Here is a 25,942-nt window from a genome sequence, read left to right on the forward strand (position 1 = left end):
AAATAGCGCTCTAGGTAACAAAACCCAGGGTTCCGCGAGACCCTCGCTTTCCTTCTCTTAAGCTGTAATCAGCAACAACGACGAAGGTAGGGGAAAAGCACACAGACAACATACTTCCACGCAGGATCGGAAGACGCAGTAAGTGCGCACGTGTGCAAATTTACCCACAGTGCAACCCCTATAGGTGTAAATATTGTTGTAATAAAATGTGATTAGTTAACATTTTTCCCATATGTACAAGACTTAAACATGTTGAGTAGAGCGTGTCAGCTGGGCCAGAGGGCGCGCCTGAAGAGATATCTCTCGCCCGTGCACTCTGGCTCCGTTGACATGACATCCGTGCACTCTGGCCCCGTTGACATGACATACCCAACATGACAAAAATAAAAATAAAAAGAGAATGGTGACGGTATTTGTTGTTGTTGTTTCCCCTACTGTAGCGTAGGTGATGTTTTCTTGTAGAGTAGTGTAAGTTTTTTCCTTGCATGCCTGTGCCTTGTTACGTTTGACGTTGAATTGCAAACCTTGTATTGCTAACCTGCACGTATTACCCTTGTCACTATGAGGATCAGATCGAATTAGAGGGATGGTCAGCATTAACATCCCAGATCTATTCCCTCCTGAACAAAATGCACTAATACATATAATTACCATCTGTGTAACCACTAGCAATATAAACAGGAAGAAGAACGTGCGCTCTCTCTCTCTCTCCCTCTTTCAAAAACAAATAAAGGCGCGTGAAAATTGTCTCCCAAAGAACGAAAGTGTAGAACCAGATATTGTCCTCCCTGTACCACCAACAACCAACCAGTCATCTCGGTCCAACCACACAAACGCAGCCCCTTTGCTACTATATTAAACTTCAAAACTATTCTGACCCTTGCAACACCATTAAACACCTGACAATATCCACCAGCACAACAGAGAGAGCCCATGTGAATTTACACCAAGACACAGGGCAATAGAGTAATATCTGTACTAATCTATTTTTATGTACTAACAAGTCCTCCGCGAGGGACGTTAAACGGGGGTGCAGTGTATCGGTGCTGTACACCGGGCACTTAAAAGAACCAGGGGCGCCTCTGGAATCGGGGCGCCCTCTGTATCCCGCTCGAACCCCCACTAACACCTCTTGGGGCGGAGAGCACAAAAACCACACACAACTATAAAGAATTAACATTAATGCCAATAAGGATAATGATAATCTAGAGATAATAGGAATACTGCAAAAACCATTTTGATAAAAGGCAAACCACTACATAATCCATTAAAAAAAAAAAAAAAAAAAAAAAAAAAAAAAAAAAGCATCTAGTCACATTAAGGTCTCATTGGCCATCGTGCTATGATGTATAATATGACCTTATTTTCTCCTCTGAAGGGTCACAGGGGCAGGTCGATACATCTGTAGTCGAGAAGACGCTGGACGACCTGTAAATAAATCTTAAAATACACACTTCACAAAATTTAACGACAAAAACAGAACTCTCCAAATTATTCAATCGTTTCGCGTTGCAACGCTTTATAATTTTTAGGTTTTAAAATCGTCAAAAGATGCATATAAAGGCTATATTAGAGCATGGTTAATGTTCAGTATTACTGTTTCCTCACAAATATCATAACTAAAACGAAAACTTACGAATCTGAAACAACTTTTTTCAATTTTGTCAATTTACTAAAGCGTGAAAAGATCCCTTTAAATATCGATGTAACCATCGCACTCGCAATTGTTGCACAGAAAGTCAAGACAAATGATAACTGTATGCTAATCCTCATTTATTTAAACAAACGATTTAACACGCTTATGTTAATATTGTCACCATCATCAAAATGTCAATTTCAATACACATTTCCAAAATGGCGTCTCCAAACTAGTCGGTGAAGTGTGTTCTTCGAGTAAATTTGTCGCTGCAGTCCATTCCTGATCTCTAATTCAATGCGTTTATAATTAAAACGGGTGTACTCTTCCCATTCGTAGTGCAAACAACTTTTTTTCTCTATACGATGTTTAAAATAAGCGATTATTCGAGTCGTCTTTTCGAACGCCGTTGCTATATGTATGATACTATGTCAACGTGTAAAAGCCGGAACAGCAAAATCAGCGGTGATCCGCACATTTTAAATATAAAAAATAGATTGTTTTGCAGAGTTTTAGGAAAATGTGGTATGATAAACAGAACAACAGGTTACTGTCCCATCGTTGTGTAATATATCAGGCTCGGCACGAATAAATTAACGGCTGGGCAAGCCTCGCCGTTATATTATTCTAAGCCTCGTCTTGTATATTACAAAACGATGGGACAGTAACCTGTTATTCTCTATATACTCGTCCAAGATTGTGTCGTCAAATTAAACGTTTTAACCAAGTTTTATCAAGATTGGATACAAAATAGTGGTCTCTAGAGACGCACCACGCCGGGATTAGACTTACCACAATATCTCAGCATTAGCACTTAAGGTTCAGGTGCGCTATAGATGAGCCATTTGAAATATTAATTGTAATCAAAACAATATTAATTGTAATCACAACGAGTGTGATACTAAGTAAACAATAATAGAATTTCAATACATCCTTTTATCAAATGAAAATGTTATTGTGATGTTTAAATTTAAAAGAATACTTAGTTATTATATACTAACAATTCCATTACACCCTTTTATACGATAAAAATGTAATTGCGATGATTAGTTTTAAAAGAATAATTATTTATTATATACAAACAACTTATCTTTCAGTGTTTTAATATAATGTTTGCAATGACTATTCGACATATGCCCTCTTATCGATAGATTTTACTTCGCAGTCACGTAACTCAAATGATTATAGCTATTGTAACATTTTATAAATCAAAGCGATTGATATATTTCTATATATTTCATATCCTTTATTGATCACATATATAAAGATTGTGTAAAGCTGCCTGCATGGTTCACACAAAAATAAATAGTTATTCAAATGGTCGAACAATGATTAAGTGAATATTTACTGCGAGCTTGTGTTTGAAACAAGCGGCCCTTAAAGGCCAGGAGACCAACACATAATCATTAACACGAATCCACATATGGGGTGCTTCGTGCAAAAATGGGCTTTAGGAGAAATCCGATTATTGTAGGTCAAGATAGTGACAAACGTACCTCCTGACAAGACTGTGTGCATGGTAAGAATGTCATGGACCTACGCAAATCGCATATGGCATTATATACATACAAAACGCATCACATCAAGTTTTAATATATAAAAACATATTATATAATATATGTACAGGTAATGTCTTTGAGGTTATGTATTATATCGATATATTGGCCTTTAATAAATTGACTTTCGGTTGTAAATGAGTTTTATATTTGTAGATGTTTTATGGCGATCCCGGGCGCTTTTTTCTTTTATATTTCATGTGATTTAATTTGTAGTTACATTTACACATTTGCAAAGTTAACAAACGGCATGAATTGTTATATTGTCAACATACAAGTAATCTAGCAAAACCGGTTTCACTTGTTGAAGTTGCGTCATATTTTAGAAAATATTTTGAGCAAACTAATACTTTACTTGGAATATTTTATTATTATTGAATGAAAATAACGACGCTTTTGAACAATCTCGTGTATAACGGATAAAATTCTAGCATTGTACAAAACTCTTCATTGATAAATGTATAGCGCAGCAATCAGTTAAAGTAAAAACATATGACATATCACATAATCATTTATTTTAAATGATAGTATACATGTACTGTATGCATCTAGTGCTCTATCAAACATAACGTGACATTTCAAATATGCTCGTGCAAAATGTATGGTACAAAAGTAAAAATACATGCATTGAACAGCCTTTATTAACCATGTTAACCATATTGACCTTAAACAATTATATTGTTCTTAGTGTATTAAGTCTGCAAAGGTAGAATAAATTTATAAGACATATTCATATACAACACTTATGGTTTTCTTTCCATACTGCATAGACTTTACGTTTATATTTGTTCGCTCTCCTGCACTGGACGCTGCCGCTCCTCACCGCAGCCTACATCCAACAAATTGTTAAATTACTGTGGACGAAACATGGATGAGACTGACCGATACTTTGACAAAGTGGACCGTATTTTGATACAGAACGATCTGTGGTCTATTGAAAGCTTGTCGTTGTCCGGCTGCTTAATAAGAACAAACAACCTCTTTGAGGAGTGGCACAATAGACTCAACAAACGGGCCGAGAATGGGAAACATACTGTTCTGCCTGAATATTGTATCCTGATTAAAAAAAGCTCAAGAAAATGACGTCCAGCCCCGTCTGGTGAAAGTATAAACAACAAACTCAGACGCCACCCAACCACGCAGACGACAAATATTCAGGGAAGGCTATGGAACCTTTGAGTTCGATACAGTGACCGAACTATGACCATCAGCCAGCTTGTGGAAATGTATGCGAAAGAATACGTACACGTGTAAATATGTAAATAAATATTGTCCATATAGGCGGTATGTGTATGTATATGTCTGCAAAATATGCAAACAGTGATGCGTTTTTATGTTACCATAAAACTGGCTATTTCGTGAATCATTTCATGATTTCAATATATGTCTAAGTACGTAAGTCTATCATGTTTTATCGACATGTTTACATTTGCATACTACTCATATAATCGTGTGTGTATGTTATGTTTATTTAGGGAACAAGTCTATATGCATTCGTCTATTGTTCTTATAGAATATTTTCAGAAAGGCAAACCGCGAAATGACTTCAATTCCTATTAGATAGAATGTTATATTGCGTTAAAAGAAAGTGCAAACTATTTGTGCTGGAACTTGGCTTATGCAAAACCAAATAATTTGAACTGTTTGAATGTCAATATTAAACTATATAACACGACTTTCCGGAAATATAACAGCGTTTGGAACAAAAGGGAATAGCAATAATTACATTATAAAAATATATTTGTTCATAGAATGCAATGCGGACATAATTATTAAATATAAGAATACAGCGAATGTGTATACACTTCTCTGGTAAATATAAAGTAACACAATCCATTGATTTGGAGAGTTGAGTGTGGAGCTGTTTTTCCCGCGCAATATTTCTATATATTATCAGGGGCGGATCCAGGATTTCTGGTTAGGGGGGGGGGGGATATTGAAAGATTTGCTAGGGACCCTGGTGGGTGCAAAGCCCTGCTAGGGGGTCCAGGGGGGCGAAGCGCCCCCCCCCCGTAAGCTCCGCGATTTTAGTGATTTTGAAGGCTTTGACAACCACTTCTCGAGCATGTCACGCCTTATATACTTTCATCAAAGTACCTTCTTATAATGCCAAAAAAGTGCATATTTTATCGTTTAGGGGGGCTAGGGGGGCTTGGCCTCCCGGAAGCTTCACGATTTTAATGATTTTGAAGGCTTTGACAACCACTTCTCGAGCATGTCACGCCTTATATACTTTCATCAAAGTACCTTCTTATAATGCCAAAAAAATGCATAGTTTATAGTTTTGGGGTCCAGGGGGCGAAGCCCCCCGGAAGCTCCACGATTTTAGTGATTTTGAAGGCTTGGACAAGTTTAAATAGGTGATTTAGATCTAGTTAAGTGTGAAACATCAAATGAATTGACTTTACTTTGGCGATTTTAGGGGGGGGGGGGGGGGCTTACGCCGCGTCCGCCCCCCCCCCCCCCCCCTGGAACCGCCTATGATTATTTATATATCTATATTATTTCTCTCTCGATATATACAATATGATAGCTCCATGCTCAACATTTGGTCAGCATCGTTGCAAAATTGCGTCGATACTATGTTCAATCACGTCAATATACGCTCCGTGTTTCAATATGGCCAAAGCAGCACTGTAGTAAAAGTGTGTTCATTCGGGTCTACTGGCGAGAATTTTCTTCATTTTATCGGCTGTTGATGAAATTCAGTAAAAGCCAAAACCTAAGTTAGACAGCTGTGCCGAAACAAGCCCACCAGGCAAAATGTGGAGCTCATTTTCAGAATCACGTTCAAATTTAGTATATTTATGGCTCTTACTATCAGTAATGACATTCGATATGTGTTGACCGATCGTAAAAGTTTGATGTTGATCTCTAATTATAATACAAAGATGGTGTTGATTTTACCGATTTGATAGGACCATTTTCATATGGGCATATATAACAGGTGCGGTTAGCTCCCTTCGTAGAAAGTGCGCCATTGACGTTTAGAACGATTCTTACAGAATATTACAACACGCAAAAAATAAAACGAAATGTTGCATATATAGCGTAAACGTATAATTGAAAAGGTTGTTTTTAACTTAAATTCAAGATAAATGTCGACCCCTCAAAGGAAGCGGCAGGAGAAATTTTGTTATCCGCGTTGATAAGTCTCATAAGGTAACGTCTTAGTTTTATGCGCTTCTTTCTCAGTGAAGTTAGACTTAGACTACAGTAGCCTCTAAACCTATAAGTTCGTGCACCTTAAATTTCAATGGCATATCTTTCATGAAAATTCATTAGACAATAACTAAACTTGATATATACTTTATGATTTATCTTTTGTTTAACAAATAACGAGTGAAATATGTTGGTTGACAGATAATAATAATGGAGTTACGTACCTTTAAACATTCATGTATATGGTAGTCTGCGTCACACAGAATAACCCTATAAGATCGTGCACCGATTTTGATGACGTCACAGCGAGGCCCTGGGATGTGTTTATAATAGCCGATATATGTTTTTGTGAATATGTGTTTATTTGTATTAAATATGTGTTGTTGTAAATGAATTTCGTGAATAAACTGTATTGAAAATAATGGTTTAAACAACACTGGTCTTCATAAAAACGAAATATGAACTGTGATAACTGTATTCAGAGGTCTAGCTAAAGTGTATTTACTAACGGAAAATAGCTAAATAAAATTCTATTCACAATGGGGGCATTAAAGGCTGTCACCCCTTCTAATGACAGTTGTTTTGTGACAAAATCCCAAATTGACACAGTGAGAACCATTATCACAATTGGCCTGACACGATCTTAATGTATGGTCTCGTGGCATCATTTGGGGGTGAAATTTCCCGCATACACAGCATACTTTAATCGTATTGTAATGCAAAGTACAGAGAGCACAATACAAATTCGAGACGGGCCACCAAGGGAAACTACTCTTACAACATTTTACGATCAAAACATTGACAAACATAGCCGTCCGGTGAAGGAAATGTGCAGATTTTAAATATTGTTTTGGCTATTTCTTTGGAACGAGGTCAGAAAAACGGACAATTTATATCATATTTATTGTTTTTTCCTCATGATTTTTGTCTTATCCGCTGTGGAAATTCTCGCGTTACAAAAGTGAACAGTTTTCAGGCACGTACGTTCGAATGTTGCTTAGAAATTTACGTCATAAAAAAGTACACGATCTTATAGGGCTGCACGAAGTTATAGGAATAGAGGAACTCTCAGCTTTATAACTTAAGTGTTGCTGAGAGCTGTCACAGCAAAAATTATCAAAGGCTCTGGGAGTTGTTTGATATGTACAAAAGTTAGACAAGGTCACGCAGTATTCTATCTATCTATGTATACTGCCATGCGCCCTTTAGAGCATTAAAGGCAGATATGGACATTATCGAGTCCGTTTCTTGGGGAGAAACAAGTACTTGGTGTCTATGGAGGAGATAATGAGAACACTCCCCTAGTAGGGAGCGAACCCACGAACTCCTGATCACTAGGCAGACACCTCATCCACTACACCACCGTGACCTCATCATTATAATTAGCTAAAGGAACTGAATAGGTTTTATAGACTAGACCTTTTCACTGAAGTCAAACCCATATTTAAAGTCTACTAGAGTCGTTTCAGTTAAAAAAAAAAAAATTTAAGGAAATAAATGCAGGTATGACAGGATGCATTCTTAAAATTTGGTGTGTTTTGCAAATCAAAATTTTCAAATGCATAAACAATACAGGCAATTCATTTCATACAATGAGCTTTTCCTCTATCAAAAGTTGGTATCTGAAAACAGTACCATTTCCAAGACCTGTAACCATTCAATAAAGGTTAAAAAGTCTTACTAAAGGTTCACTTGTAGATAATGCACTTTTGGAATGAAATTGACAAAATTTTCCTGCTTTTTGGGAATTTGTAGTTTATCTTCAATTTTGAAAGTACCTTTTATGGGTACTACTCAAAGAAGAAAAAAAATCACTGTAATACATTTGGGTAAAGCAGTTCTTCCTAAAATAAAAATTTATTGCCGGCCAGGAGGTCCTATAATCATGTAGCCTTTGCTGGCCCGGACTAATCTTTGCCGGCCCAAAAACTAAAAATGATCATTAAAGACAAAAATGATATTTGTTAACAATATTTTAATATTATTATAGAAAGAAACTATTTAATATCAATATTCATAAATGTCACTGACAAATAATTAAACTTAATTCTTCTTAACCAAATAATATACACATGAGAGTTCACTTTATCTATTTCATTGTGAGCAAGTTAAAAATTCAATTAAATACTTGTTTTTGTGTTCATTTTTTTAAATAAATGTTACGTAACTGTATTGTAACTCCTGTGGTGATGTTGACAGTTCGCGATAATTTCACAATGACCTTTGTTTTGTGCCCTGCATACGTACGAAATAATTCAATAAAACGGGAGCTAAAACGTACATGTCTTGATTCCCTTTGCGAAATGTACTCATATAGTGATGACATAGAGTGTATTTCGCTTTGCAGCTGCAAAAATCTGATACTTTTGATATAAAATAATGCAACTAATAAAAAAGCATTTTACATCATTGGAGTATTCATTAACAATTCAGTAAATTCTAACTTTAGCCTTGAAACTTTTCTGAAAATAGCTTATGGAATTCCATATTTTGCCATAATTTTATTACGGGAAACGAGGTCCTGCAATATAAGAATCATTTCTGGATTTTCCTAATTATAATCAGAAAAATCCGAGGACCAACAGTATTTGGGAAAGACTGGTAAAGTGTTGCCCAAGATAAGCCTGTGCAGTCCACACGGGCTAATTAGGGGCAACCCTTTTCTTCTAGAATGGCTAATTAAGCTTAGAAGAGGCCAACTTATAACAGAAAATCCATAAAAGCAGAAAGTGTTGACCCTGATTATCCTGTGACAACACTAAACACATATTAAGCCCAGTTTTCGCAGATCATGGTCAACAATATCTAACCTAACAATGTTGTAAATACGTTCTGAAATCAATGAACAGAAATGGAAAAAAATTCAAAGTGCACAACTGCAACATAAAAACTGACCATTATTGATGATTCTCGTTGCAGCGCTTCCGTTAGTGGAACACGTACAAATGTCAACAGTAAATCGGGTTATTCAGACCGTTAAATCTGCCCAAGAGCTACTGTTTTCAATGAATTTATCAGCGAGTGGCCAATATTGATTTTCCAGCTGTCAATCAAAGTCTTCTTGGTAAGCGCATCAGCCAATCAGCGCTCAGGCAGCCAAATACACGCCGACCCCACGTGAAGCTGTAAGCTGCTGTATGCAATAATATTGGCGACCTCTGCAATACAAAGTTTTTATTGAGCAATCAAATATTTGAGTCCACGCTTTTCCCCGAGGAAGAATGATGTGACGTACATGAAGTCTAATTTTCGCATGATTTTCATCTGTACACGAAATACACAAGAAATGTTTATTGTTGCTAGAATTTTCGTAACTTTCTGTGACTATTAAAGGGGCCTTTTCACAGATTTTGGCATTTTTTTAACTTATTCATTAAATGCTTTATATTGATAAATGTAAACATTGGATCATAAAAGCTCCAGTAAAAAATCAAGAAAAAAAAATAAAAAAAGGAAAAGAACATTGCCCGGAGCAGGTTTCGAACCAGTGACCCCTGGAGTCCTGCCAGAGTCCTGAAGTAAAAACGCTTTAGCCGACTGAGCTATTCCGCCGAGTATACATTCTTGACGTATTTTATACCTTATATAAGCAATCTTCGTAGTTTCACAAAATTTAACGACAAAAACAGAACTCTCCAAATTATTCAATCGTTTCGCGTTGCAACGCTTTATAATTTTTAGGTTTTAAAATCGTCAAAAGATGCATATAATGGCTATATTAGAGCATGGTTAATGTTCAGTATTACTGTTTCCTCACAAATATCATAACTAAAACGAAAACTTACGAATCTGAAACAACTTTTTTCAATTTTGTCAATTTACCAAAGCGTGAAAAGATCCCTTTAAAATCTTGAATTTTTCGGAGAAGACGTTTGATTATACGGATTTGAAAATAAGAAGTCTGCAAAATTAACCATCCCTGATCGCCAATGCGATGAAATCTCGGCTCTGGAGATAGCAAAAATCTGAAAAGACAGTTTGGAAATTAACGGACAAATTATCAATTCACGAAAATTCGTTCCCGTGCGCGATCATTTGAGAACAAATTAGGAGTTTCGGAAATGTTTGTTGGTACCGATTTTCCCCGGTATTTTATTTATTTCTGATTTGTTAGCAGATGGTACGGACATGGACTGCAATTGACAAAATATCTTCGCTAGTTTCCAAAAATCTTAAAAGTCAAATGTCCGCCATCTTGAAGTATTTTAAGTGTCGATTTGCAAAGTAAAGTAGTGCAAAAGCATATTGTAAAGCAATATGTTAACCAAATTATATATTGATGGCGTATTTAATGAGTAATTGGTTTTCATTTTTTCTTCAGTCAAAAGATATGCTCATATATTGTCCGTATTTTGGTTTTGAAAATAGAAATCGTAATAATACTGGATTATCGAGTAATGGATAGAGTTGGAACATGTACGTATAATAAAATTCTAAAATAAAAGTGGGACTTCAAAATTTATGTCTGGGTCGTCCAAAATTTTAGGCTTGGAAGTCAGGACTTCCAACTTTTAAAAGCTAACGGAAGCGCTGCCAAGGGTCTCTTTGAAATATGCGATGGGATTTCAATACAGCATTTTGTATGTCTTCTTTTTGAGACATCATTATTATTATGTTTATTTTTATTTTTTTCTAAAGGCCATTTATTTAACAAACATCACAGTTTTGTGTCACTCAACCAATAAATAGCTCTAAAAAATTTGAATGCTTTATCTTTGTCAAGTACATAGCGATATAATCACTTTAATAATATCTGAATTGATTTCGATCAGACAGTTTGTAAAAATTCAATGCAGATAACTAACTGTTAATGGGCAATTTAACAGCTTTATTGTGGTAGTCCGTTTGCATTATGGATTCATATTTTTTATCAATAAATGTGTTAAGTAGCAAATCTAAAGGCTCCTTAAAATTGTTTATGCATGTTAAAGTGGCTCAGATTATTTGTTATATCTTTAACAGTCATGTAGATATTTGCATTTAAAGGGACCTTTTCACAGATTTTGGCATGTATTGAAGTTTGTCACTTAATTCTTTATATTGATAAATGTAAACAAAGCTCGAGTAAAAAACATGAATAAAGTAAAAGAAAGAAAAAAAAAGTGACCCTCAACTGGGCTCAAACCACTGACCCCTGGAGAAAAAGCCTACCACTTGGACCACTCGGCCATCCATGCTCATACAATGAGCAATGTATTTTATACATTATAAAAGCAATCCTTGTAGTATCACAAAATATAACGACAACAAAAGAACTTTCCAAATTATTTAATCGTTTTGGGTTGCAACACTTGATAATTTTCAGGTTTTTAAATCATCAAAAGATGCATATAATGGATATTTTAGAGCATGGTAAATGTTCTGTATTACTGTTTTCTCACAAATATCTTAACTACAATGTAAATGTGCGAATCTAAAACAGTTTTTTTAATTTTTGTCAATTAACAAAAACGTGAAAGGGTTCCTTTAAAATTATTGACAGATTTCTGTCTCATTTTTATCATCGGCCAATGATTCGAAGAAAGATTGAAGAACTTGAATGAATCAACAATATGAATCCGTACAGGCTTATCATGGAAGACACTTTCCACTTTTGTAGAATTTTTCATTCAAAGGAGGTCTCTTCTAATCGAAAAACCACGAAGGTGCGAAGTGTCGTCCCTGATTAGCCTTTGCATACTGCACACTAAGGTGCGAAGTGTCGTCCCTGATTAGCCTTTGCATACTGCACACTAAGGTGCGAAGTGTCGTCCCTGATTAGCCTTTGCATACTGCACAGGCTAATCTTGGACAACTAATTTACACAAATTCATTAAGTCTGGTTTTGTTAGCTCTACTGGCTGAAGGCCTGAAGAGCTTATGTCATGGCGCGGTTTCCGTCATCCGTGAATGCGTGCGTTAGACTTTTTCTTGTTTACGCGATAAAGTCCACAGTTTTCATCTGATTCTTTTCAAACTTGCAGTGTCTTTATATTAATGAGGACTCGAACCCTATTAAATGGGTTACATGTACATCAGGGTAAAAAACAAAAATTGTGAAATAAGGCTTGTTTACGCAATAAAGTCCACAGTTTTCATCCAATCATTTCCCAACTTGCACAGTGTCTTTATCTGAATGATGAGTCAAACCCTATTGAAAATGAGCAATATCGGAGTTATAAATCCAGAATTATATCCCCTTGAATTTGAGAAAAAAAATGAAAATGACAGTTTTTATGTGTGATAAAGTCCATAATTTTCATCCAATTTTTGGCAAACTTGCACAGTGTCTTTGTATCAATTAGGACTCAAACCATTTTTTAAAAAGAGCAATATCGCAGCAAAAAGTCCAGAATGACTTCCCCTTGAATATGAGAAAATGTTGAAATCCTGCTTGTTTAATTACGCAATTAATTCCACAGTTTTCATCCAATTATTTCTAAATTTGCACAGTATCTTTATATCAATGAGGACTTGAACCCTATTGAATATGAGCAGTATCGGAGAAATAAGTACCTGTACACAATAATCTCCCCTTGAATTTGAGAAAATTCTCCTTGTTTTCGCGATTAAGTGCACAGTTTCCATCTTATTCTTTCCAAACTTGCACAGTGGTTGTAGCAGTAGAGCGAATCAGGCCCTCATGGGCCTCTTGTTTAAATATGGACTATACCAGTACTTATGCAGTAAAATGTTGTGAACACTTTGTTTCCCATAAAACTATAGCTGTGTTGCTGAATGCAACCGGGCACTAATATGTTACATGCATTGGAAAAGTATGCAGTCTTAACCTTGTCATTTTGTCACGTAACTGTAGCTAATCTGTTAGGTTTTATTGCTATTGGGTGGAATAGTGTTTCTGATATAAGTGCAACTTTATAGGTGTTTAAACATCAAAGATCATGACTTGTGTCTACAGCAAGTGTCAGTAATCATCGGCGGTTTTCAGTAGATAAATTGTGGCTTTTTTACCACTGTTTGTCGAACATACACTCTTCTACACACCCTTATACTTAATGGTTTTAATAATATTTGTGTGTGAGATTTTAACAAAATTATGAAATGCAATGATATGTTCACATTCTATTAAAGTTAATCGCACCATATTGTGTAATTTATACTGATACAAATGTTTGTTCTTTTTAAGTTTTCACAACTCAAAGTTCTGCATTTAACCCAATTCAAAAGGGACAGAAATACTATAAATTACCATGTATTATGTGCAAATATATAAAACACATACCCAATTTTTAAATACCAAATATGTTGTCTCTTTTGGATATGTACGATAGATCAATGATTTTTTTGCAAATTAGCACTCAGAATAGCGTTGTATCATTAAACCCCGCACCAAAATGAGCTTGAAAATTGTGCATCCTACATGGTTTAGCACGGTAAGGAGGCATGTGTACTAGAGATTGTATGGTAGTAAATGTTGAGTGACACACAGGGGAAATTGACACTTAAAAACCACTGGCTGTTTACTGGGAAATAACTGCCTGCATCCACATGGAGTGTGGGTGCATGTACACACTCTTGGTGGATAATTTATAAATGATAAGCCTTGATGTGGGACTGTGAGAGAACTACCATTGTGTACATCACAAGCATATCTTGGTGAGGACTTCATATTGTGTGAAATGGTTGGAATAATCATAAAGTGTTACTGAGGTAATAGTTTCCCTAAGTGTTCAGTTACTTATTATGATTGAAATAAGCTTATTATTAACCACGTACGCACTTTACATTTATTTTATATGTAAAAGATGGCTTCTTAAATCTGCCACTGCCTAAAGATATTTTTTTTATTTCCTTATTGATCTTTCATAAAACTGTATTTATATCATTGTTACCAATTTTTTTAAGTACATAAACTGTGTATATAGCTCAATTGTGCAAAGCTATCTTTATGTTGATAAACTTTGTTTGTTTCTGTAAACTCTTATTCATAACACTGATTTCAAAAGTCAGTTGATTCTCATGGTCAACATTATTCAAAATTTAATGTTATTCGAAATTGGTATGTGGATTTAACAATTTATCATTTATTGGCAGGGGTAAGTAATATGCCAAACGAATTTTGATAAGGCTTGTAGGATGGTTTGAAGCATATAAATGGATTATTTATGCTGAAATTCTTTGATGTAAGTTAAGCCATTGAAGGCTAAGAGATACTAATGTGCGTTTAATGTGACATGTGATTGGTGGCAACAAGTGTGAAAGGTGGGATTGCATTGATACACACTGGGGCAAATGTTGGTGAAATAGATAGCCTAGATAGGCTGGATTAAGATCTGCTGTCAGTAGACATCAAAAAGAAATGTAAAATGAGGTCGCTGAATATTTGTATTGAAGGGTCCTGAGTACTTTGAGATTTTGAGATGTATCCAAATACATACTGGTACGGTTTTAAATCTATGTGTTGAAAGTTTTGTATTTTGTTGCATATTTTATATTCTGCTGTCCTATTGTCAGATTGTTCAAACTATTTCATCTATCTTCTTCAAGCCGCATGGCATTTTTGTGGAATTTTTAAGTCAAAACGAACTAGCAACAAAACAAGAGCCATGTTAACATGGCAATCCCCACCGAAATGTGTTCGTTTGTATAAGAACATTTGTTTTAGAGAGTAGAAAAATAAATAAAGTGAGATAATTAAAAAACTACGGCCGATAGAGTTATGGTTCATGCTCACTGCACTTCTCTTATCTGTTGATAGAGTTATGGTTCATGTTCACTGCACTCCTCCTAGTTGCCATCTGTTTATATTTCTAGTTTCAAGTAAATCCCTTCTGTAGATTTAGAGTCATGTTCCGGACAAAAATTTACTTTGAAATTATATGAAGTGAGATAATAAAAAAATTAAGGAAGATAGAGTTATAGTTCTTTGTAACTGCACTTCTCGTAGTTGCCATCTGTTTATATTCTAAGTTTAAAGTAAATCCATTGAATAGATTTGGAGTTATACTCTGGCAGGGAATAATCTACATGTGTGTCCCGCGTCTATTACGCACAAATATCGAAATAGACGCATCGTTTTGAAATATGTGCGTCCACTCGGACGCATTGCTGAACTGTATCCGTTTACGCATACGCGAATCACGATAAGTACGAACCATCTTGTGTACAAGTCAAAAGTATAGCAATGAACGCTGAGTTTAACAGAATGAGGCTTGAAGACTCCAACAAGTCTTTTGATTGGCTCTAGTCGAGCCGCTGCTGTATATTACGAACCAATTAGTATCGACCTTTTAAATAGAATGTATTATGATATTTTCTAGAGTCCCAGGATGAAAACCTGCTTTAACTTTGTGTAACTTAGTCATAAATATTACAGAAAAAATGCCTCCGAAATAAGGTGTTGAAGCTTAATCCAAAACAAACAAATCTAAACTTTAATAATGGTAGGTCAACAGCTCGCAATTCGGACCTAAACAATAATATTATCAAGCTCGCAATTCGGATGTTAACAATAATATTATCATCGATTTGAATCAAGTTGAAATGTTGTAACAGGTTACATTCGTGTAACAGATAATGTTATAGCCTATGTGGAGACTGCAAACAAGATAGTGATAACTCTTAATTTGTTGTTTTTTTGGTTTCAACAAGTTTTTGAGATAATTAAAAGTTTAATGCAAGTATAGTTATTGAGCTAGTGTGATTTAGACATATTTTCTTCACTACTTGGTATCTTTCAGTATTTGGGAGCAGTGGTCTAATGGTAAGACGCTGGCTTAGGGATCGAGAGGTCCCGGGTTCGAATCCCGCCCTGACCGCTGGAATTTCCTTGAGCAAGAAATTTATCCCACAACTGCTCCTCTCCACCCAGGTGTATAAATGGGTGCCTGTGAGGTAAATAAGCCAATGTGCCGTGGCTGCATACTGCGCCAAGATGTTAACGGACGACTTATGACCCAGTGATCAGGGAAAAACTGTAAAGCGCCTTAGAATGCACATCTCGAGTATGAAAAGGGCACTATATAAATGTGGTATAAAAAAAAATAAAAGAAGAAAAAAGAAAAAAACACAAAAAACAAACAATTTGGGACCCATTCAAGATGGACTCATTAATTTTGGCCTGTGACTTATTGGTCTAAAATCTGAGAGTTCAGGGACCCATAGATAGTAAATTCTAGATTATTCCCTGCTCTGGACAAAGTTTCGGAGGACAGGACCAATTACTATATCCCTTCAGAAATTTCGGCAGAGATAACAACAGTTCATGATATACTGGGGGGGGGGGGGAGGTTATGGCCCTTGAAGTATATCAAATGGGCTTTATTTGTTACTGGCTTTGTTCAGTCAAATGGTTTCAGTACCTTTATGATAAAGCATTTAAACAGCTTATTTCAGGCATTTCCTTTGGGTTTTGTTTAGCTCAGCGTTAATGACTGGCAGTTGGCAATGAGTACAATTTTTTATGCCCCCCTTCGAAGAAGAGGGGGTATATTGCTTTGCACATGTCGGTCGGTCTGTCGGTCGGTCCACCAGGTGGTTTCCGGATGATAACTCAAGAACGCTTGGGCCTAGGATCATGAAACTTCATAGGTAGATTGATCATGACTCGCAGATGACCCCTATTGATTTTGAGGTCACTAGGTCAAGGTAACGGTGACCTGGAATAGTAAAATGGTTTCCGGATGATAACTCAAGAACGCATATGCCTAGGATCATGAAACTTCATAGGTAGATTGATCATGACTCGCAGATGACCCCTATTGATTTTGAGGTCACTAGGTCAAAGGTCAAGGTCACGGTGACCCGAAATAGTAAAATGGTTTCCGGATGATAACTCAAGAATGCATACGCCTAGGATCATGAAACTTCATCGTTAGATAGATCATGACTTGCAGATGACCCCTATTGATTTTGAGGTCACTAGGTCAAAGATCAAGGTCACGGTGACCCGAAATAGTAAAATGGTTTCCGGATGATAACTCAAGAACGCACACGCCTAGGATCATGAAACTTCATAGGTAAATTGATCATGACTCGCAGATGACCCCTATTGATTTTGAGGTCACTAGGTCAAAGGTCAAGGTCACAGTGACCCGAAATAGTAAAATGGTTTCCAAATGATAACTCAAGAACGCATACGCCTATGATCATGAAACTCCATCGTTAGATAGATCATGACTCGCAGATGACCCCTATTGATTTTGAGGTCACTAGGTCAAAGGTCAAGGTCACGGTGACCCGAAATAGTAAAATGGTTTTCGGATGATAACTCAAGAACGCATACGCCTAGGATCATGAACTTCATGGGTAGATTGATCATGACTTGCAGATGAGCCCTATTGATTTTGAGGTCACTAGGTCAAAGGTCAAGGTCACGGTGACCCGAAATAGTTAAATGGTTTCCGGATGATAACTCGAGAACGCTTACGCCTATGATCATGAAACTTCATAGGCACTTTGATCATGACTCGCAGATGACCCATATTGATTTTGAGGTCACTAGGTCAAAGGTCAAGGTCACAGTGACAAAAAACGTATTCACACAATGGCTGCCACTACAACGGACAGCCCATATGGGGGGCATGCATGTTTTACAAACAGCCCTTGTTATTTTTTATTTATGTCTTCTGTTTTCATTTCAACATTATTCCATTGATAAAACAAGCAGAAAGAGTTATATTTGGAAATTTAGGTTTAAAATACTAGAAGGAACTTGATGTCTACAACTACAATTTTATTTAATCATGCCCCTAGGGTCAAATTGGCCCCAGTCTAGTCATTACTTGCTTTTTATGTCCCCGGATCAAATGATCAGTGGTATATTGTTTTTGGCCTGACTCTGTCTGTCTGTCATTCTGTCTGTCATTCTGTCACAAAATAACCTTGGTCATAACTTTTTCAATATTGAAGATAGCAACTTGATATTTGGCATGCATGTGTATCTTATGAAGCTGCACATTTTGAGTGGTGAAAGGTCAAGGTCATTCTTCAAGGTCAAAGGTCAAATATATTGCCTCAAAGTGGCGCAAAAGGGGGGCATTGTGTTTCACAAACACAGCTCTTGTTCATATGTTTATTGAAAAAAAAATGTTCTAATACTTTCTCAGACCACATTAAGCCTGTGTCATACTGAGTGAAACAGCAATATATCTTCAATAATTACACTAACATCTCAAAATCTACACATAACAGATTAGTTTCTACATGTTTCTTGTGAGCCACCTAGGGCCTATAGGCCCTCTTGTATGATTAATTATTAGCTCATCTATTTTTTGAAAAAAAAAATGAGCTATTGTCATCACCTTGGCGTCGGCGTCGGCGTCCGGTTAAGTTTTGCGTTAAGGTCCACTTTTCTCAGAAAGTATCAATGCTATTGCATTCAAACTTGGTACACTTACTTACTATCATGAGGGGACTGGGCAGGCAAAGTTAGATAACTCTGGCGTGCATTTTGACAGTATTATGTGCCCTTTTTATACTTAGAACATTGAAAATTTTGGTTAAGTTTTGTGTTTAGGTCCATTTTATTCCTTAAGTATCAAAGCTATTGCTTTCATACTTGCAACACTTACTAACTATCATAAGGGGACTGTGCTTGCAAAGTTATTTAACTCTGACTGTCATTTTGACAGAATTATGTGCCCTTTTTATACTTAGAAAATTGAAAATTTGGTTAAGTTTTGTGTTTAGGCCCACTTTATTCCTACAGTATCAAAGCTATTGCTTTCATACTTGCAACACTGATTAACTATCATAAGGGGACTGTGCAGGCAAAGTTATGTAACTCTGACTGGCATTTGGACGGAATTATGGGCCCTTTATACTTAGAAAATTGAAAATTTGGTTAAGTTTTGTGTTTTGGTCCACTTTACCCCTAAAGTATCATAGATATTGCTTTCATACTTGGAACACTCGCAAACTATCATAAGGGTACAGTAAAAGGACAAGTTGCATAACTCTGGTTGTCATTTATACGGAATCATGGCCCTTTTTTGACTTAGTTACTTTGAATATATGGTTAAATTTTGTGTTTCGATCCACTTTACTTCTAAAGTATCAAGGCTATTGCTTTCAAACTTCAAATACTTTCATGCTATCATGCCCCCCCGAAATATTTTATTTATTTTTTTGCATTTTTTTTCCGCATTTTTTGAAGATAATGTAATAAATGTCCACACCCCCACACTATACACCCCTCTTCACTCCACCCCTCCCTCCTTTGTGATTGAAATTGAGAGTCCCTTTACCTTTAAAAAGAAAATAGATGAGCGGTCTGCACCCGCAAGGCGGTGCTCTTGTTGGTGTATGAGTCTACCAGCCTTTCAGATCAAGGTTGAGTTCTTTTTTTACATATTTGGAGTTTTTAGACAAAAGTGGAATGAGAGAGCATCTGTGCCCTATGGACACATATCTTGTTAGAACTAAAAATAAGTGTAAATACCTGGAAGGGGCAACAACAGCCCACTGAAAAATGAAGTGAAATTAATTTTTTTACCCAATTTTTTTCTCTGCTCTGGTTTAATGCTGGTTGGAAAAGCCATTTTCACTTTGCTTCTGATGGGGAAAAGACTAACTTTACGGCGCTGCTTATTCTCTTGAGATAACATTTCCTCTCTACACATTCGCTTGACTCAACTTTCCCCTCTACTAACCATGTTGAGCAACCTTTTTACTGATTTTGGTTTGTTAATTTTCCCGTCTCATCAGGCAACATGCATTTTAGTTAACATTTTCTCTCTACTATATAAACTCATTTGCTTTTGCCCTGGTCTGTTTTATGGTGTTTATTTCGACCTACACCTCAAGAAAAAAAGAAATAGCAGTAATTTTTAATATATGTAAGCTTTTTTTCTGTATTCTTAACATTGAATAAATTTTAAATAGAAATCTATTTCCATCTGAAATAATAAAACATGTCTGTAAATTGTTCTTATGCATGATAACGACCATGTCACTTACATTGAAGCTATTATTTCATGTAACAATAAATCAATATTTGAATTAACATGTTGCAGGTTCTACTTGAAAGGCTTTGAAACTGCATTGAACCTAACTTAAATATGGGCAAAGTGGCACTAAATTCTTGTGTAAAAAATATGTTATCTCCTACTGTTCACATTCATTACACATAAATTTACTGTTATCTTATCTCACTCCCATTCAAGTAGATGTTTAAATTACCTAATTGACAGAAAAATCATTATCAGAATGTCTCAATAGACATTTTTTCCCCTTAGAAAGTGTGTTAAAAATTAATATTTTAAACCAATAAAAAATAGAGGACACAGAATTATTTACTTTTATCAAAATATTCCAAAATTACCAAAAAGACATGTTTACAATTTGTTTTCATGAGTGATTTTAAACCGAATTCCTCACACTGTTTAGATAAATTTATAGTTGACAAACATTGGTATTGAACTTCTGTTAATTCGCTTTCATGTTTCAACAGGCCAAGGCTTCCTTCTATAGAGGCCTATACAGTCAGCTGAGTTCTTTATAAACTGGGGCGCTAAATCTATTGAATTTTCAACACAAGATCATATCTGATAGCCAATGCATAACATGGCGAATTGTTAACTCATTACTGCTGGCTGAATTTTTGAAGGTTCGATAATTTGCCACTAATTTTGAAGAAACAAATCTATTGTTTATTTTGTCTGTATTGAATTATGGCAACTTGGGCTTAATGCTGGATAACATGGCAGACTTAAGGATATCAGATTTATGCAGGTAAATTTAATTTGCTTAATACATTCTAGTGTTGACATACAGTGGTATATTTGCAGTATTTATTGCTTAAACTTGAATCATTTGGAATATAAATGATGTTTACTGATGGTTGTCCAACATTTGAAGATTTGAAGTGCACCCAAACTTCTCAACTGTGAATGATTATTACTGACTTATCTTGAGGATTATGGTTTTGAATTTGGAATTACAAGCTTATATTACTTAAAATTGACTTGGTTTAATGCTGGCAAAGAATATGACTTTTAAATGCAGGTATGTTCCAATTAAAGTATTAATTCAATTTAGGTTTTGTAATCTGCTTAAAAACTATAAGTACATAATTATTGAGGTCATAACATTTGGTATATAATGACATTGTATAGGGCGTTAGGTTTTTCAAAACTGTAACTGACAGTTCAGCTAACAGCCATTAAATTTGTAATTAGGTTAATCATGTTTCCTAATTTTTTGCTCGGCTGATTTTTGAGAAAACCTGGGGTATTGGCATAGCCAGCTCGTCAGGTCGTCAGCCATCTGCACCGTGCTAAAACCTTGACATTTTGCCATAAAATCAAAGTGCTTCCACCTACAACTTTGAAACTTCATATGTAGATGCAGTTTGATGAGTTCTACATGCCACATCACATTTTTGGGTCACTAGGTCCAAGGTCAAGGTCACTGTTACCTCAAAAAAAAAATAATCTGACATTACTTAGCTTTCATTTATTCAAAACTGCACCTGCAGCCAAGCGTTGGCACCCGTTGTGCGGTGCTCTTGTTGGATTACGTTATTTTTGTTTCTTAACTTTGAAGACGTTCATATATGCATTACTTGTTTACAAATTGTATGCTTTAATATTTTGCATATGTTTGATAGTAAAATTTCTTTTAAAATGTATTTTGTTTGGATCTGAAGTTAGCAGACAGTTAACTTTAGTGAACTACAGTACTGTTTAAGTTTTTAGCAACAGTCCCTGGCAGATTACTTTTTTTTGACTCTTTATTTTCATGAAACCATACACAAAATACTTTATGAAAATTATTACTGATATTTCTACCATATAATTGATTAAATTAAAAAAGTATGTTTCAATAAATAGAAATACCTTTGAGTCTCGCTCTGGGATAAATGGGTCATAACCCTTTGCATGCTGGGAAATTTCTAGTCTGCTAAAATGTCGTCTGCTGAATTTCTAAAAATAGCATTTTCTTCGATTTTTTTCAAAGAATACTATCATAATAGCAAACAGTTTGGATCCTGATGAGATGCCACTTTGGTGGCGTCTCATCTGGATCCAAACTGTTTGCAAAGGCCTTCAAAATTTGGTTCCAGCACTGAAATAGTTAATGGTATTTTATGCATTTACCCTTTCCCACTCAGAGTCAAAGTGAAAATGGCTGTGTGCAAACGACATAAAACCAGAACAGCCTGTGAGTAACTTTCAATCTGTTCAGGTTTTATGCTGTTTGCTGCTCATCGGTGTCTAAGGGTTGGAAACGAAGCCTTTAAAACTTGAACATAGTAAGAAAGGTATTTAATTAAATGCCAATCTCTAAGGGACAACAAGTGTGTGAAAATACGTATCTAAGTTGTAAAGGGTAAAGGAAGTCCTGGGCTTTTTTCAGCAGTTTGGGAAGATAGCCCATGGCTTTGAAATAGGGAATTTTATCAGCATTTTCAAGAAATTGGGAAAATAAATTGGGATTTATTGCAATTGGAAATATAGCCGAATTTCGGCTATAAAATCACGCCAAAACAAGCCCTGAAGTCTTTTCTGAAAGAAAATCCAGTCTAGACAGGAAGTTTGATCCCTGATATGCAGGTGCAGACTCAGCACAGGCTAAATTTGGGACGACACTATTCACACATGCATTCAGCCCCATTCTCTTTCAGTGCTGGAACCGAATTTTGAAGGCCTTTGCAAACAGTTTGGATCCAGATGAGACGCCACAGAACATGGCGTCTCATCAGGATCCAAACTGTTAGCTATTCTGATAGTATTCTTTGAAAAAAATCAAAGAAAATGCTTATTTAAGAAATTCAGCAGACAACATTTTAGCAGACGACACTATTCAAACATGCATTAAGCCCCATTTTCCCAGAGCAAGGCACCTTCATATTTTTAGCTGTTTATTTACAATTATATTTTAACAATCTTATAAGGCATACTGAATTATATGTCCACCATTCAGTTATCAAACAAAACTTAATTTGAATTAAAGTTTCAGATCAATCTCACCATACATGTATTAGGCAATTCAAATTATAACAGAGCTAAGATTTTCATGGCTTGTATTATTGACTTAATTTTTATATCAATAATGAATTCAGAAAATACACATTACTGTTGGTTTTGACGTGGTTTTTATCCACTGTCTACAAACATTTCAATCTATATTCAATTTCTTTCACAAAAGATTCTAATGATCAATAGTTAGTATTGATCATGCATGTATATAATGTTCATAAACTAAAAAAGAAAACTCAAATCCACTTCATATGGCCATTGTTATTTCATCAGGATTTATCGATTCCACTATTCACATCTTACAAGGGTATCAATGCCTTTGCACAACTATTGTAATATGCAATCATGGTTCATATTGTCTTTTTTTTGCACTTACACAGTTTCATGTAAAGGTACCCGCAAAAAAGTTCCATCAAAAGGTAAACACAGTTACATAAGTCAGTACATTTTGACAGAACAGAACAGATGGGAATAGTTCATTTTGACTTCAGTATATAATTATAAAGCTCATCGTCATAAACATACATATGCAATAAAAGCATGCGTTTCAATTAAATACAAAACATACATCATTTTGAAGAAAGATCGAGTTAAATAAAATACAACATGTTATAGTGAGAATGTCTCATGGAAGAGGTTAATACTTAGTGAACACATAATGTAAAAACATTGTTTAATTATTGCAATAAGTATTACGTTATATTAAGTTTATTGACTTGGTGAAAGATACATAGTGTAAACTACATATGTATAAGACATTTTCTCGCATGTTAAAGCCTTTTAAATATCATATTTTATACATGCTACAAACATTATGTATAAAGAAAGTTCAAATCACCATGTCACTTTAAAGGCCCTGTATATGACACAGGATAAATTTCTTGTAATTCTATCAGTAAGTTTTAAATACACATATATTTTCAGTAACTCCAGGTTTGAAAAATTTAAATGACATAATTATATCGGTGTGAGAAATCCATTTTTTTGGCTTTAATTTGGGTCTCTACTGGATATTTAAATAGCAATTTTATCACATGGTTTTGTATCATTAAATCTATCATAAATCTGCATATCGACAGGCTCTCAGTGAGATATCGGCAATCTTTGAAGAAATTAAATGGGAAGGAAAATTGTCATTCAATACAGAACAAGAAATCAATATCATTGCTTTAAAGGGATCTTTTCACGCTTTGGTAAATTGACAAAATTGAAAAAAGTTGTTTCAGATTCGCAAATTTTCGTTTTAGTAATGATAATTGTGAGGAAACAGTAATACTGAACATTTACCATGCTCTAATATAGCCATTATATGCATCTTTTGACGATTTTAAAACCTAAAAATTATAAAGCGTTGCAACGCGAAACGATTGAATAATTTGGAGAGTTCTGTTTTTGTCGTTAAATTTTGTGAAACTACGAAGATTGCTTATATAAGGTATAAAATACATCAAGCATGTGTACTCGGCGGAATAGCTCAGTAGGCTAAAGCGTTTTTACTTCAGGACTCTGGCAGGACTCCAGGGGTCACTGGTTCGAATCCTGTTCCGGGCAATGTTCTTTTCCTTTTTTTAATTTTATTCTTGATTTTTTACTGGAGCTTTTACGATCCAATGTTTACATTTATCGATATAAAGCATTTAATGAATAAGTTAAAAAATGCCAAAATCTGTGAAAAGGCCCCTTTAAAAACATTTGGATATGTATTACAGTTAGGTAAGAACAGCCATTGGAAAAAGATTAAATAAATGGAATTCTTGGCCAATTGCATAGGAATGTCAGTTTTGTATAAATATTTTATGCATGCATTATGCAAACTTTGGGGGTAAACAGAGAGGTTTATTGCAACTGGGGCATGATTTGAAAGAGGAATTAATAGAGACTATTAATATGTTAATTTTGTGTTGTGCACAAGTATAAAGAAAATAATATGAGGCCCACTCTTAGAAACTGGGGCTTAATTCATCTGCGTAACATGTCCCAGATTAGCCTGTACAGTCCAGACATGCATTAACCCTTTGCATGCTGGGAAATTTGTCGTCTGCTAAAATGTCGTTTGCTGAATTTCTAAAATTAGCTTTTTCTTCATTTTTTTTCCAAAGAATACTATCAGAATAGCAAACAGTTTGGATCCTGATGAGACGCCACGTTTTGTGGCGTCTTATCTGGATCCAAATTGTTTGCAAAGGCCTTTAAAATTCAGTTCCCGCACTGAAAGTGTTAAGCCCTAAGTTTTCCCAAAAGAAGGCTGATTTTAGCTTCAATCGTCTCTTACTCTGAGACCAAAGCTGATAATTATTATTTTAGTACACGCATTAAGCAACATTAGATATGGTTCGTTATCAAGTCATTAGTTTTAATTTCCGAATCAATTAATTGTCAATATTATCCTGTCTGTAAACACTGGGTATTTATCAATGCCGTAAGATTGGCCCAGTGGTTGGAGACCAATTTGGTGCATTGGATGGTCTCCAACTATTGTATAATTAACCCTTTACCTCTCAGAAATGCACTTTGACGCACTTTAAGTCCTTTAGAAAATCAAATTGAATTAAAGACCTTTCTTAATAAATTAAAGTTTTAAAGGCTTCATTTCCAACCCTTAGTTACTGATGAGCAGCACACAGCATAAAACCTGAACAGACTTAGAGTTACTCGCAGGCTTTTAT

General features: G+C 35.4%; 1 protein-coding gene across 21 annotated transcripts in view; it reads left to right on the top strand.

The window, feature by feature from the left end:
* Window positions 1-13,843: 13,843 nt before the first annotated feature.
* Window positions 13,844-25,942, top strand: part of LOC127840885 (uncharacterized) — a 178,864-nt gene continuing 166,765 nt past the window's right edge. For 7 of the 21 annotated variants that reach the window (XM_052369324.1, XM_052369322.1, XM_052369321.1 and 4 more), the window contains exon 1: window positions 13,850-14,004. The gene's annotated coding sequence lies outside the window, so the exon portion shown is untranslated. Of the gene's footprint in view, window positions 14,005-20,840; window positions 21,028-25,942 lie in introns of those variants that run through there. The other 14 variants (XM_052369330.1, XM_052369331.1, XM_052369337.1 and 11 more) reach the window with 6 other exon arrangements.

Source organism: Dreissena polymorpha, chromosome 8 (assembly GCF_020536995.1).
Source record: "Dreissena polymorpha isolate Duluth1 chromosome 8, UMN_Dpol_1.0, whole genome shotgun sequence".
NCBI lineage: Eukaryota > Metazoa > Mollusca > Bivalvia > Myida > Dreissenidae > Dreissena > Dreissena polymorpha.